Raw genomic sequence first — 16,967 nt, 5'->3', positions numbered from 1 at the left:
AGGGAAATATATTTGCCCAGGAGCTCACAGCTAGAAAGTTCAAGTTGGAACTTGCATGAAGATGGCATACTCTTTCCATTACATCTAATTGTCTCTTATGTTTGAATCTTTATTAGCTCCCGGACACCCTTTGGAATCTATTTTTGTTGTTGTTATTTTCTTTCTTTTTTTTTTTTTTTGGATATTTGACACACAGTGTTACATTAGTTTCAGGTGCACAACATAGTGAATTGACATGTTTATACATTATGCTATGTTCACTACAAGTGCAACTACTATTACATCACTATTACAATATCATTAACTATATTCCTTTTACTGTGCTTTTATCCTCTTTTATTTCCTAACTAGAAGCCTCTATCTCCCATTCCTCTTCACACATTTTTCCCATCTTCCCACACTCCTACCCTCTGGCAACCATCAGTTTGTTCTGTGTCTATACATATAATTCTGCTTTTTTAAATTCATTTTTTAGATACCATATGAGTGAAATCATATGGTATTTGTCTTTCTCAGTCTAACTTATTTCACTTACCATAATATCCTCTATGTCCATCCATGTTGTCTCAAATGGCTTGATTGCATCCTCTTTTATGGCTATTTAATATTCCATTGTACATATATACACCACTTTTTCCGTATCCATTTGTCTAACCATGGACACTTATGTTGCTTCCATATCTTGGCTAGTGTAAATAATGCTGCAATAAGCATAGAGGTGCATATATCTTTTCAAATTAGTGTTTTCATATTCTTTGGGTAGATTCCCAATAGCAGAATTAATGGATCATATAGTATTTCTACATTTATTTATTTATTTATTTATTTATGAAAAGCCTCCATGCTGTTTTTAACAGTGGCTGTACCAGTTAACATTCTCACCAGTAGTGTATGAGGGTACCTTTTTCTCCACATCTTCACCAACACTTGTTATTTCTTGTCTTTTTGATTTTAGCCATTATAACAGGTGTAAGGTGATATTTCATTTTGCTTTTTCTTTGTTTTGTTTAGTGAGGATTTTTGTTGTTATTTTGTTGTTTGTGTTTGGTTTTGCTTCATTAAATAAAGCCCAGATATCTACATACTGTTTTTTTTTTGATACCACCCCCCCCCTTCCATCTTCTTCTAAAGTCAAATGAAAGTTCTGGTTGATGTCTCTGATTGACTCTGGCAAATCAAGGTCTGGCTGTTTCTTACAGAATTATCCTGGGAGCACAACAAATTATGTACATAAAGGTTGCAGGTTGGGGTTCAAACAGCCATCCCGGCAGTGGTATGTCTAAATGCATCTTGTTGCCTTCCAAGACATCTCCTTGGAAGGGAGGATGTTTATTCCAACAAGGCTGCCATTGCCCAAAACATGTTGGGAACTAACTTTTAGGGACTTATCCTCTGAGCCACCTAAAAATTATTATCCTCAGAAGATAGCTCTGTGTAAGGAAAATGAGCAAGCTGGCTCTCACTCACTATTTGGATTAGGAGATTAATGTTGGTTTGAGACTCCTTTGTTTTCTTGAAAGAATTTATTTCCCAAAGTTGAGTTGTAATGAGTGTGTGTGTGTATGTTTTGGTCTGTTAGTTTTTGGGGGAACAAGGGCAGTCTGACTCTTAGAGAATTACATGGCCCAGTTCTCTGAGAGTTGACAAATGGTCAGGCAGAGAGGGCAGAACATGACCAGAAAGTCCAAGAAAGTATACTTCATAAAGTGATAGTTGAAAATTCTCACTTTTCTGTGAGTTAGTTCCTAGCCAATCTGGGAAGGACCTTGCTTACAAACAACCTGTCCATTCCTTATCAAAGTTTATGCTTACAGGCAACAAAGTCGTTAGGCACTATTTACCATTGTCCTTTAATGATGAGAAAGGAAAATGAGACTCAGAGAAGTTACTCTCAGTCTTGCACCCTTCTCTGTTCTGTGAGCCTTCACCTTCTTTCTGCACCTCAACCTGGTTCCATGATTCTGGTTGCATTTTATCTCTGACCTACATAGCTCTAAATCCTAATTCCTCTGCCTTACACTCTATGCCATTCCTCACTTATGATATAGCTCTGGATGCCATGCCTTTCTTCACATTCAGACAGCTAAGCTTTGATTTTAAAAAATGCAGAGATGGGCGCCTGGGTGGCTCAGTCAGTTGAGCATGCGACTTTGGCTCAGGTCATGATCTCACAGTCTGTGAGCTTGAGCCCTGTGTCAGGCTCTGTGCTGACAGCTCAGAGCCTGGAGCCTGCTTCAGATTCTGTGTCTCCCCCTCTCTCTGCCCCTCCCCCACTCATGCTCTGTCTGTCTGTCTCTCTCTCTGTCAAAAATAAACATTAATTACATTTTTACTGCAGAGATGCTTTGGCCTCAGTTATCAGTTTACTTTCATGTTCTGTGACATCCACTGCCTATCCCCATACTGTTTACCAACTTGTGAATTTTTGTCCCATTCCTGATAGCAGCTGTTGAGAACACTTTTACTCTATTTTAAGCCTCCAGTTCGGCTCTCATAACATGAGAGAGTACCCAGATCCGTCTCAGATGTGAATTCTCTCAACTACCCTCTCTGTCTTGACATTTCCCTACCAATTCCTTCTTGGAGCAGAGTAAAATATGCCTTTCTCTCCACAGCAAACCCTCCATCTGTGCTTTTAACCTCAGCTAATCTAACTCTCTGACCCACCTATTGAGTCATCACTAACCTCCAAATTATGAAAATTTTAGACCTTTTCATTCACACTCATCCTCTTCAACATCAGTGTAACAGTTGACATTCCTTCCTCCTCAAAGGTCTTTCAAATTCTATCAGCACCACCATTCTCTTTTGGTTCTCCTAAGACCTATCTGACTGATCCTTCTAAGACCCCTCTGCTGGCTTTTCCTTAATTTATCTCTTGGATCATAAATGTTGTCAAAGACCTAGTTTGAAGCTTCGGCAACATCTTTAACTTCCTCCTCCCCTTCCATTTCAAATAATCATCAATATCACCAAGTGCTGTGAATTTAACTACTGAATCAGCTCTCTTATTAAGCTCCTCTTTTCTTTTCCAATACCCTCATTAGTTTCATCATATTTTTTCTTGAACAATTTCTGGGGAATGGAAATAAGGAGAGTGTCAGTTTTTTTTTTTCCATCGCCTTTTAAATGACTTCTCTATGTCCATCCATTCACACCAAAGCATCAACTAAATCATCATTTATTGAGTATCTATTCTATGTCATGAGATATAAAATCCATGAGGGTCCAGCAAAGTACTTGGCATATAGGAGGCACTTAATGGATATTTGTAAATGAATAGACAAAATATACCACTCCTTCACCTTCAAAACCCTCACCACACTGTTGTCAGAATTATTTTTGCAAAATTTAGATTGGGCAATGTTTATTCCTTCCTCAGAAACTTTCTGTTCTCCACATGGACACTTCTACAAAAAACAAAGCCTAAACTCCCTTAGTCTGTTCCCAGACAACCTATCCAGACTTACCTTTCCACATCTGTAACATAAAGTGCTGTTCTTCCTACCTGCAATTTTCTTCCTTCTTCTTAGTCTAAAGAAATTCTATCCACCTCCATTGACATCTTTTTGTCAATGAGATATACTTTGCATACTATAAAATTCAACATTTAAATGAATATGATTCAGTGGTTCAGATTGTTGCACACTCATCACCATTATCCAATTCAAGAGCATTTTAAACACTCCAAAAGGAACCACCATGTTCTTTAAGCAATCACTCTCATCCTCCATTCCTCCAACCCCTAGAAATCACTAATCTACTTTCTGTTTACTTACCTTAGAATACTTATCTATTCTGGGTATTTCATATTAATTGAACCATGCAATATGTGACATTTTGTGTCTGGTTTCTTTTACTTAGCATGATATTTTCAAAGTTCATCCATGGTGTAGCATGTATTAGATTTTCATTCTTTTTATTGCCAAATATTATTCCATTGCATGGATATAATGCATGTTATCATTCACTCGTCAATTGATGGGAACTGGGGTTGTTTCTACTTTTTTGTTATGAATAATGCTACTAGTAGCATCATGTACATGTCTTCATTTGAATTTCATTTCAATTCGCTTAAGTATATGAGTAGGAAAGGAATTTCTGGGTCATATAGTCACTCTATACATATATTTTTGAGTAACTCCTGAACTCTTTTCCAAAGTGGCTGTACTATTTTACATTCTCATCAGCAGTGTATGAGGGTTGCAATTTCTCCTCATTTTTCATCAACTTATTTTGCATTTTATTTATTAAATTATAACAAACTAAGTGGGTATGAAGTAGTATCATCTTGTTACACTTTGCATGTCCCTAGTGACTAATGATGTTGACTATCTTTTCATGTGCTTATTGGCCCTTTGTATGCCTTCTTTGGAGGATAGATTATTCAAATATTTTGCACATTATTTTTTATTGAAGTGTAGTTTATTGAAGTATGCAATAATATATTAGTTTCAGGTGTACAATGTGGTGATTCAACATTAATAAACATTATGAAGTGATCACCATGTATAGTCTAGCTACCATCATTTACCGTACAAAGTTGTTATGTATTATTACATATTATTGACTGTATTTCCCATGTTGTGCATTGTATCCCCATGTCTAATTTTATAAATGTAATTGTGCACATTTCAAAATTTGATTGTTTGCCTTTGTAATTGTTGAGTTGTAATATCGTTTCGTATATTCTTAATGCTAGATTATTTTCAGATATACTGTTTGCAAATATTTTATCTCATTCTATAGGTTGAATTTCACTTTCTTGATAGAGTCCTTTGATACACAAAAGTTTTTAATTTTGATGAAGTCTAACTTATTATTTTTTTTTCTTTTGATGCTTATGCTTTTGGTGTCATATCTAAGGATCCACTACCAACGCAAGGACACAGATATTTACTCCTATGCTTTCTTTTCAGAGTTTTAAAGTTATATCTCATATGTTTAGATCTCTGATCTATTTAGAATTAATTTTTATATATAGCAGGAGACAGAGAGACCAAGCTCATTATTGTATTCTCTGGTTGTCCCAGCATTATTAGTTGAAGAAACTATGCTTGCCCACTGAATGGTCTTAGCAGTCCTGTCAAATATCAATGACCAAAAATATAAAATTTTATTTATGACTCTCTATTGTATTACATGATCAATATATTGATACAAGTACCATAGTTTTGATTTCTATAGCTTTGTGGTAAGTTTTTATTTTTTATATTAAATATAATTTATTGTCAAATTGGTTTCCATACAACACCCAGTGCTCATCCCAACAGGTGCCCTCCTCAATGCCCATCACCCACTTTCCCCTCTCCCCCAACCCCCATCAACCCTCAGTTTGTTTTCAGTATGTAAGGGTCTTTTACGGTTTGCTTCCCTCCCTGTCTGTAACTTTTTCCCCCTTCCCCTCACCCATGGTTCTCTGTTAAGTTTCTCAGCATCCACATATGAGTGAAAACGTATGGTATCTGTCTCTCTCTGCCTGACTTATTTCACTTAGCATAATACCCTCCAGTTCCATCCACATTGCTACAACTATATACAATGCAATACTACTTGGAAATGAGAAATAATGTAGTAAGTTTTTAAATTGGTGAGTTTTCCAATTTTGTTTCTCTTTTTCAAGATTGTTTTGGTTATTTAGGATCCATGGCAATTCCATCTGGAGTTATATTGATCCATATAGGATCAGCTTTTCCATTTCTGCAAATAGGTCATTGAGATTTTTATAGTGATTGAATTTATTCTACAGATTTTGACAGTATTGCCATCTTAATAATATTAAATTTTTCAATCCATGAACATGAGACGTCTTTCCAGTTATTTGAAACTTCATTCAACAATGTCTTGTAGTTTTCAGTTTGATGTTTCTCTCCTGCATCTCCTACATCTCCCCCTTTTTCTTTCATTTGGCAAAGCGGGAGGGCAAAGACAGAGGCTTGTGAGGCATATTTTTGGCTTCATTGCTGTCCTATTCTCCACATTAGGTATATGCAAAGTAATTAGACAAAGATTAATATAAAACTAACAATCGCAGAAAAGCTTAAGGGTTTTATATAATTCATTGGATTAAATTCTGAGATTCGATTAGTTATCTCAGATAGAGAAGGAACACCACAAATCATCTCAAGTTTATTTTTGAATGTTTCATAGATGTCCTTTTGTAATTGAACTATATCAGCAGAGGTGTACCTTGATTAAGAAGGTGCCGATGCGGGGCACCTGGGTGGCTCAGTCGATTAAACATCTGACTTCGGCTCAGGTCATGATCTCACAGTTTGTGGGTTCAAGCCCCGCGTTAGGCTCTGTGCTGACAGCTCAGAGCCTGTAGCCTGTTTCAGATTCTGTGTCTACCTCTCTCTCTGCCCTTCCCCTGTCCATGCTCTGTCTCTGTCTCAAAAATAAATAAACATTAAAAATTTTTAAAAAAGAAGGTGTTGATGCACCAGGTCCCATGATATTGTAGATTGATTATATACGTGGGAGGTGACACAAAAGGTTCCAATCACATTGAAGCTTTATCTGTTGTTGTAAACTAATCAATTGATCTAGAAAAAGTACAGCTTGTTGCAAGTCATATGATTGGCTCTCTATTCGGCTATCAATCAGCCGTTGGCTGTTACACAGCCTTTCTGAATCTTGATGCCAGTTTTGTACAAAGTGGGTGGTTTGTACAGTCTGATGCAGTGCAAAACTGGCTGTTGTTGCTGTAGCTGTAATAGCTATAATCCCAAGTAGAGTGGTTACCAGTAAAGCTACAAAAAACATGGGGTGCAGTGTAAGATACTTTTTAAATATTTCGTCTATGAGATACATTTCAGGGGAATGTGGCCAAGACTGATCCATAATTACAGGCATCCAAATCCCATTACGTGCCTTAAGGATATATAAGATTTTTTATACTGATTAAAAGAAATAGTAGAATTAAGACAAGTATAAAAACAACAATTATGGCAAGTCAGAAGATTGTTATCAAGGGCCTAATGAGGCATGCCTAACATAAACAGAAAAGGAAGTCTGATACATGCTTGAATTTTATGAGTCTCATTTAATCTAAGAGAGATGGATAATTTATTTGAAGTATTCATTAAGTGGCCTTTCCACGTGGCCATGCCTAATAATCCAGTGCCAATCTTCCAAAGTTCTGAATGAACTGGCCCATCAGGTAAACGTGGGCTGGGGGAAGTCATCCCTCCTTCATGCCATACAATGGGTTCAGATGTTACATCTAAAATGATGTCGTCTTGATATTGAAGCCATCAGAGCTCTCTTTTGGAGTGTTTGATCCGAGCAGAGCCAACAGAGGCCCAGATAATGACGCTTCCTTTGGAAGTGTTAAGAAGAACTCTACCAACCTCTCCTCTACAGAGCTCCCAATTAACCCATTCCTCAGGATTTATAATCTTTCTTAATTGACATCAAGGCAATTTAGGAGGGTAATTGTATATAATTCTTTGACTTCTCATGGAGACACCTGTAGTAAGTACAATATAGAGATATTAGTCCCATTGGGTATTTTTGCTATCCATGCCTGTGAATGAAATGTAACACAGTGTTCACCTGTTCCAAAGCATATAGGTGGCCCATCTGCACCTACAGAATATTCAGGGATTATTTTTCCTTCTTCTTCTGGTTTAAATGGACCTCTATTATCATAAGGTCCAGGCAATGAGACTGAATCATTTACATAAACTGGGAAAGAGGGATCATCCCATGTAATTAATCTATTAAGAGGTGGATTTGGAATATAAGCCCAATATGTGTGATTCTCTTTAGTATTCATGGTTAAAGTAAGAACCGACATCATGGCAATAAACAGAGTAGTAGAAGTCTTAGGTGTTCCTCTTTTTTGGAGGATCTATTCTGCTTCTAGGGTCATCTTCTTCATCTGTCCCCATGTTGGAGGTTGGGCTTTCATTGTTTTTTTTTTTTTGGTTCTTCTTTTTATCTTTCATTCCAGGCTTAATTCTTCCGTATCTTTCTTCAGTGGTCGAAAATTGTCAACTCTTTCTTTTCACCCATCTGTTCATATCGTGCTTTTAATTGCCAGGCTGGGAGCCAGATATACCCGTTATCTGTGGACACAAGAGCAAATCCTTGACCCCACAATTTAACATACCCAGGGCACCATTGGTTATTATCATTTTTCCAAAATATTGGTTGTGAAAGGGGTCTGGTATTAGAGACTGTGTGATGTTTTTCAGCTGCGGTGAGCTCGTGTTCACCTCTTAAATCCAAAAAAATAAGTCTAAATAATGTTTTCATTAATTGATCCTTTGGATTCAAGGCCATATCCCCTGTTTTTGTTTTTGTCACATGGTTTTTAATGTACGATTAGCATGTTCAATAATAGCTTGACTACAGGAATGCCTGTAGTATGATGAATGCCCCATTTTTGGCAAAATATAAGAAGATTGTGAGAAGTAAAAGCGGGGCCATTGTCAGTTTAAAGATTCTGGGGGAGTCCCATCATGGCAAATGCTTCTAAAAGGTGCTGAATAACATGGGCCGTTTCTTCTCCTGACAAAGGTGTAACCCATATAAAACCAGAATATGTATTTATTGATATATGTACATATGCAAGGCAACCAAATTGTGCAACATGAGTAACATCCATTTGCCATAAATCATTAGGTTGTTGACCTCTGGGATTAACCCCCTAAGAGTACGGAGGAACAACAATGGGCCCACAAGTGGGGCAGTGTGATAATTTCTCTGGCTTGTTTAAGGGAAATAGAAAAGCATTTACTTAAGCCTTTAGCATTAAGATGAGTCATAATGTGAAAATCTTGTGCTGTAATAACAGGAGCTGCCAATAAGGAATCCGCTGTAGCGTTTCCTTCTGCCAAGCGGCCAGGGAGGCCAGAATGAGATCCTATGTGAGTAATGTATATAGGATGGGATTGGTGTTGAAGACAATGTTGGACTTGAAAAAATAAGTCAGACAATTCTGAGCCATCTGAATAAATATTAATGGTTTCCAAAATTTCTTTTAGTATGAAATTAATTGTCAAGTTGGTTTCCATATAACATCCAGTGCTCATCCCAACAGGTGCCCTCCTCAATGTCCATCACCCACTTTCCCCTCCCTCCCACCAGATTTTCAATCATTTGTTTAGAATAGGTTGAATCCTGGGGCGCCTGGGTGGCGCAGTCGGTTAAGCGTCCGACTTCAGCCAGGTCATGATCTCGCGGTCCGTGGGTTCGAGCCCCGCGTCGGGCTCTGGGCTGATGGCTCAGAGCCTGGAGCCTGTTTCCGATTCTGTGTCTCCCTCTCTCTCTGCCCCTCCCCCGTTCATGCTCTGTCTCTCTCTGTCCCAAAAATAAATAAAAAACGTTGAAAAAAAATTTTTAAAGAATAGGTTGAATCCGTTAAGATATTGATGGAGGAGGAAACATCCTTAAGTAATAGAAATATGGCAGCGAGTTCAGCCTTTTGTACTGAGGCATATGGGGATTTTACACATTTAGAAGTAGGACCATAATATGCAGAATAACTGGATTTGTTGGCATCTGTAAAATAATTAGGTCCATTTACATGTACTGCTTGTACAATTCGAGGCATGATAAAGGAGGTGGTTTTGATAAATTCAATTAACTTGGATTTAGGATAATGGATGTCTATGTGACCTATATTATCTGGAACTCCAAGTTGCCCATGAAATGCATTGCTGATAGGCCATGGATATTTGTGCATGAGACAGAAGTACTATAATTGTCTCAGGGTCTTGGGCTGTTATTTCCTTAAGTCTCTCCCGACCCTTAAAAATCAACATTCCTATTTTGTCTAAATATGTAGGTAATTTTTTAAAGGCTTTGTTGGAAAGAAATATCCATTCTATGATTCCATTAGCCTGCCAACGTACTCCTGTAGGAGAATGAGGTGATGGTAAAATTAACAAGGAAACAGGTAGCGAGGGGTCAACTTGAGTAAGCTGACTGGAAGCAATTTTTTGTTCATTCCATTGTAATTCTTGGGATGCTTCCAGAGTTAATTTTCTAGAGCTATTTAAATTGGAATTCCCTTTAAGTACATCAAAAAGATGAGTCAGTTGATAAGTAGGTATACCTAGAGTAGGACTTAACCAGTTAATGTCTCCTAATAACTTCTGGAAATCATTCAAAGTATGCAAGGTATCTCTACGAATTTGAACATTTTGAGGCATTATTGAATTTTGTACTAATTTTTGACCTAAATAGAATAAGGGATCTTCAAATTGAACTTTGTCTTCTGTAATAATGAGGCCATCTTCTAAGAGGGTTGCCTGAGCTGCTAAAAAGAGTGCATGTAAATCATGTCGTTCCAGTAACGCTAATAGGCTGTCATCCATGTAATGAATGATCTGAGCATGAGGAAACAGATAATAAATATCAGAGAGGGTCTGCAACAAAAAGCTGACAAAGAACAGGACTATTTAACATTCTTTGAGGTAAAACTTTCCATTGAAATCTGTTTTTGGGCTTCTCATGATTAATTACAGGAATGGAGAATGCAAATCTTTCCGAATCTTTACGGTTTAAGGTAATGGAGAAAAAACAATCCTTAAGATCAATAATTATAATTTTCCAGTCTTGAGGGATAGCAGCAGGTGTCAGAAGGCAAGGCTGTAGAGCCCCCATAGATTGTTTGATTTTATTTATGGGTCGGAGATCAGTCAGCATTCTCCATTTTCCAGATTTCTTTTTTATGACAAAAACCGGAGAATTCCAGGGACTAGTTGAAGGTTCAATATGTCCTGCTTCTAATTGTTCAGAAACTAAAAATTTTAAAGGTGCCAGTTTTGCTTGAGAAAGCGGCCACTGCTCTATCCATATCAATAAGATATGGCTCATAAATGGCTCATCAATAAGCCATCTTAAAGGCAGCACACATTTTTTGTTCTCTGGCAGTGGCCACTAGGATAAATTTGGATATCCTAGACTTGTGGCTTTATGTTTGGGGAAAATATTGAGTGGTGTTTTAATGCCTTGTTGATTTATATATAATCCCTTCAGTGGGTCATATCCCATGGCACACGTTATATTTTTACTTTGAGTAAATACAGATGGGATATTAATATATGCACCCCATTGTTGAAGTATATACCCTACAGATTAATGGCAATGTTAACCACATAGGGTTTAAGAGTTGCTATCTGATCCTCAGGTCCTTCACATCTCATAATCTGTTGACTTCTTTCTATTCCCCCTAAGGAGCCAAGTCCTGTAAAAATTACAGGTACATTTTCAACAGGCCAAGATGAAGGCCAAAACTTTTCAGATATGATGGTAACATCAGCTCCAGTGTCTCCTAATCCTATAAAAGGTTTATTATTAATTTTAAGATGTATTTTGCAGTGAAAATCTTTCAAAAATGTTTGCCAATATAATTGTTTTCCGGTACTGCAAAAACCTCCAGTTCTGATAACAGGATTGCTTTGGCCCTCTATATAAAGAAGAATAAGTAATTGAGCAATTTTATCTCCTGGTTGAATATTATAAGGGTTATCGGCCAATATCATAACTTGAATTTCATTTTCCTAATCACAGTCAATAACACCAGGATGCACATGAATACCTTTAAGTGTAAGACTACTCTGCCCAAAAATAAGGCCTACTGTGCCTTTTCCAAAGGCCCATAAATTCCTGTTCTAACTTTAATGACACCTAAAGAAGACTGGTTCTATAGCAGGGAGATCTAAGGCAGGACTCCCAGTTGTTGCATGACAGAGGTCTGTGACCTGTCGATGTTGTGGTGTTGAGACCCATTGCTGGCTGGATAAAAGCTCATTTTGTTTGTTGGGCCCTGAGCTAGGCCCTGTGAGAAGTTTCCCTGATTTTGATCAATATTAAGAGATGGAAGAGGATGCCCATCTTTGTGATATTTGGAATGGCACTGATTGGCCCAATGATATCCTTTTTTACAACGAGGGCATAAAACAGTTGGAGACATTAATTTAGATAGATTATCAGTACTGGTATTATTAACATTATGCTTGTTTTTTTTTTTAATTTGTCCTTTATTTTTCAACAGTCTTTTTTCATATGGCCAATTTTTCCACAACCAAACCATTTGGTGTTAGTTTTAAAAGGGCCTGTCTGTCTTATAGCGGCAGCAAAGGGGTTCATATTATAAAGTGGGGTACCAGTATCAGCACATGCTTTCACACAGTCAGCCATGGACCCAGCAGCCACTCTTATAGGATGAAGAGCTGGCTGGCATTCTGAATTAGCATTACATAAGCCACAATAGGAACCAACAAATCTCTTAGGCCTGCCTGAGGAATTGTTTTAGCCAAAACATCTCTTGATCTTGCTACAAAGTCAACATAAGGTTCAGTATTTCCCTGTTTAACATTTACAAATGAGGGGGTAAGTTCCCCTAGAGTAGCTGTACTTTGCCAAGCCATCTTACAGCAATTCTGTACTTGTATTGCTTGATCACTCATACCACATTGATATCTTAGTTGAGAATATTCTCCTTGTCCAAAAAGTTGTTCCTTGTCAATAGGAATATTATCATGAATGTTTCTTTCCTCTTGAATCTTAGTCTGATCTTCCCACCAAGTCATAAGTCATAAATATTCAGCACGGGATAAAACAGTTCTAGCCAACATTTCCCAATCTTTAGGAATCAAGCGTTTGGTATCAGAAAATGCTGAAAGTAAGCCCTGCATATAAAGAGAGTTAGTGCCGTATTGGACACAAGCCATTTTAAGATCTTTCAAAATTTTTACAGGGATCTGAGAGTATTATAGCATTATAGCTTCCATTAAGATATTGTGCATTTGGTGGAAAAGCATTCAGAGTAACCGGAAATATTTCTGGTACCGGTTGTATAAATTCTAAATCTCCTTCCTCCTTAGCCTTTATCAACCCTCACATCAAAGGTGTAATTATAGGGCCCCCATATCCCTTGGAAAGAACTATTATGTGAGGCTGATCATTAGAAAAAGGATTGGAAGTGACTGGATAGGCAGTCTTTCGTTTAACATGAGTAGGAATTTTTTGTATTTTTAGGTAAAGGAGTGGGGGGGTATACTTTATTATAAGGGGAGGCACTAACCTCCAAGTTATCATTTGTGGGTGGTGGCAGAGGCCATTCTGGTAAAGTATCTTCCTCAGGCGCTATAGCTTTGATTTCTTCAGAGGAAGACTCATCCTCAAAACTATCAGATGTAAAATCTGACTCATCTTCTTCTTCTTGATGAGTTTTTAATTTAGGTGAACTTATATTTTGTTCTGAGTCGGACTGTAAAGGCTGTAAAGCCATCTCAAAGAGCATAAAGACCAAACTTTTAAAGAAATGATATCTCCATTTTGATGAGCACGTCTAAGCGATTTCATAATTAATCTCCATTGTTTAAGGTGTAAAAGATTTTTTTTCCAGAATGATTAAACCAATAGCAATGTTTTTTAACCAAGTACCAGAACTCATCAAAAGTTCCTCTTTTCACTTTTACTCCAGAACTTCGCAATAAAGTACAAAGTAATTTAGAGTAAGCTTCATGATCATGAGACAGTGAGTTTCCCATACTTCACTCTCCCAGAGCCGGGACTTACCTGTCCTACCGCTCCGCTTTAATCCTCTGCGACTGTAAACCAAAGTAGTCTGGAAGACTGCCTTAACCTGCTGACTAGGCTAATTGTTGCAGGGAATATAGCTGGAGTCACAAAAGATGAGTCCGCAAAGTTCAGTTAAGTGAAGGTCCTCATAATTGAGTCAGAATGAGGCCCAACTCCAGAATGAAGCTTCTTTTTATTACGATAATTGCTAAAGACTATGTGCATAAAGTCAACTAAGCGAGTGTGTTAATGGATCTAATTGTTTTGCTTTTCAAGTTTGAATTTCGAGTTCACTGGTTTCTATAGCTATAGTAAGGGTCAGGTGTGAATGAGGATCCAGCCCTGGGCAATGTTAATGGCTCTAGGGTTCCTTACAAGCTGCAGCCACATTCAGCTGTGTAAACATGTCCTAAGGCCTGTACCTTCTCCAGCCCTTTCCTTTTGAAGTCTTTTCCTTTATTGCTTCCCTCCTGCAACTCCCACACAAAGATCCCACTAAAAAGAAGAACTATACACCAATTTCCCTGTTGAATATAGATGCAAAAATCCTCAACAAGATATTAGCCAATTGGATCCAACCATACATTAAAAAAATTATTAGCCCTAAGTAAGTACAAAAAGATCAAGATCATACCGTGCATATTTTCATACCATAATGCTATGAAACTTGAAATCAACCACAAGAAAAAATTTGGAAAGGCAACAAATACTTGGAGACTGAAGAACATCCTACTAAAGAATGAATGGGCTAAACAAGCAGTTAAAGAGGAAATTAAAAAGTACATGGAAGTCAATGAAAATGATAACACCACAACCCAAAACCTTTGGGACGCAGCAAAGGCGTTCATAAGAAGAAACTATATAGCAGTCCAGGCCTTCCTAAAGAGGAAAGAAAGATCTCAGATACACCACCTAACGTTGCGCCTTAAGGAGCTAGGAAAAGAACAGCAAACAAAACCCAAAACCAGCAGAAGACAGGAAATAAAGATTAGAGCAGAACTTAATTCCATTAAAACCAAAATAACTGTAGAACAGTTCAATAAAACCAAAAGCTGGTTCCTTCAAAGAATTAACAAAACTGATAAGCTACTAGCCAGTTTGATCAAAAAGAAAAAAAAAAAAAAAAAGGAAAAGACCCAAATAAATAAAATCAAAAATGTAAGAGGAGAGGTCACAACCAACACAACAGAAATAAAAACAATAAACAGGGAATATTATGAGCAAGAATATGCCAATAAAAATGGGTAATCTGGAAGAAATGGAAAAATTCCTAGAAATGTATATACTATCAAAACTGAAGCAGGAAGAAATATAAAAATTGAACAGACCCATAACCAGTAAGGAAATCAAATTAGTAATCAAAAATCTGCCAAAAAAAAAGAGTCCAGGGCAAGATGGCTTTCCAGGGGAATTCTACCAAACATTTCTGGAAGAGTTCACACCTATTCTCTTGAAGCTGTTCCAAAAAATAGAAATGGAAGGAAAACTTCCAAACTATTTCTATGAAGCCAGCATTACCTTGATTCTAAAACCAGACAGAGACCACTGTAAAAAGGAGAACTTTAGACCAATTTTCCTGATGAACATGGATGCAAAAATCTTCAACAAGATATTAGCCAACAGGATCCAACAATACATTTAAAAAATTATTCACCACGACCACGTGGGATTTGTACCTGGGATGCAGGGCTGGTTCAATATCCACAAAACAATTAACGTGATTCATCACATCAATAAAAGAAAGGACAAGAACCATATGATGCTCTCAAAAGATGCAGAGAAAGCATTTGACAAAATACAGCATCCTTTTTGATAAAAACCCTCAAGAAAGTATGGATAGAAGGAGCATACCTGCAGATCATAAAAGCTATATATGAACGACCCAACACTAATATTATCCTCAATGGGGAAAAACTGACATCTTTCCCCCTAAGGTCAGGAACAAGACAGGGATGTCCATTCTCGCCACTGTTATTCAACATAGTATTGGAAGACTTAGCCTCTGTAATCAGACAACACAAAGAAATAAAAGGAATCCAAATCAGCCTGGAGGAGGTCAAACTTTCACTCTTCACAGATGACATGATACTCTACATGGAAAACCCAAAAGATTCCACAAAAAAACTGCTAGAACTGATTCATGAATTCAGTAAAATGGCAGGGTATAAAAATCAATGCACAGAAATCTGTTGAATTTCTATAACAATGAATCAATAGAAAGAGAAATCAAGGTATCGATCCCATTTACAATTGCACCAAAAACCATAAAATACCTAGAAATAAATCTTACCAAAGAGGTGAAAAACCATACACTGAAAACTATAGAAAGCTTATGAAAGAAATTGAAGAAGACACACACAAAAAGGGGAAAATATTCCATGCTCCTGGATAGGAAGAACAAATATCGTTAAAATGTCGATACTACCCAAAGCAATCTACATATTCAATGCAATCCCTATCAAAATAACACAAGCATTCTTCACAGACCTAGAACAAATAATCTTAAAATGTGTATGGAGCCAGAAAAGTCCCAGAATAGCCAAAGCAATCTTGAAAAAGAAAACCAAAGCAGGAGGCATCACAATCGCAGACTTCAAGCTATACTACAAAGCTGTAATCATCAAGACAGTATGGTACTGGCACAAGAACAGATACTCAGATCAGTGGAACAGAATAGAGAACCCAGAAATGGACACAAAAATGTATGGCCAACTAATATTTGACAAAGCAAGAAAGAATATCCAATGGAATAAAGACAGTCTCTTCAGCAAGTGGTGCTGGGAAAACTGGACAGGGACATGCAGAAGAATGAACCTGGACCACTTTCTTACACCATACACAAAAATGAACTCAAACTGGATTAAAGACCTAAATGTAAGACAGGAAGCCATCAAAATCCTCAAGGAGAAAGCAGGCAAATACCTCTTTGATCATGGCCACAGCAAGTTCTTACTCAACACGTCTCTAGAAGCAAGGGAAACAAAAACAAAAATGAACTACTGGGACCTCATCAAAATAAAAAGCTTCTGCACAGCGAAGGAAGCAATCAGCAAAACTAAAAGGCAATTGACAGAATGGGGGAAGACATTTTCAAATGACATGTAGTCTTTCTTTCCAATATTGATGTGTTTTATTTTTTTATTGCACAATTTCCTTGGTTAATACCTCAGTACAATGGTAAATAAGCATGGTGAGAGTGGACCTAATTGTCTTGTTTTTGATCTTATAAGAAAAGCTTTCAGTCTTTTACCATTAAGTACAATGTTTGCTGTATGTGTTTTTTTTAATGTTTTCTTATTTTTCAGAAAGAGTGTGAGCAGGGGAAGGACAGGGAGAGGGGGAGAGAGGTTCTGAAGCGGGCTTTTCTCTGACAGCAGCAAAACCCATGCACGGCTCAAACTTGAACTACGAGATCATAACCTGAG

The 16,967-nt window shown here is 37.3% G+C and overlaps 1 protein-coding gene across 5 annotated transcripts in view; it reads left to right on the top strand.

The window, feature by feature from the left end:
• VSIG4 (V-set and immunoglobulin domain containing 4) overlaps window positions 1-16,967 on the top strand; it is a 101,030-nt gene that overhangs the window by 24,664 nt on the left and 59,399 nt on the right. The gene's annotated exons all lie outside the window — the stretch shown is intronic.

The sequence above is a fragment of the Felis catus genome, chromosome X (assembly GCF_018350175.1).
Source record: "Felis catus isolate Fca126 chromosome X, F.catus_Fca126_mat1.0, whole genome shotgun sequence".
NCBI lineage: Eukaryota > Metazoa > Chordata > Mammalia > Carnivora > Felidae > Felis > Felis catus.
Note: the sequence above shows the minus strand (reverse complement) of the source record. Positions and strands in the feature narration are given on the sequence as shown.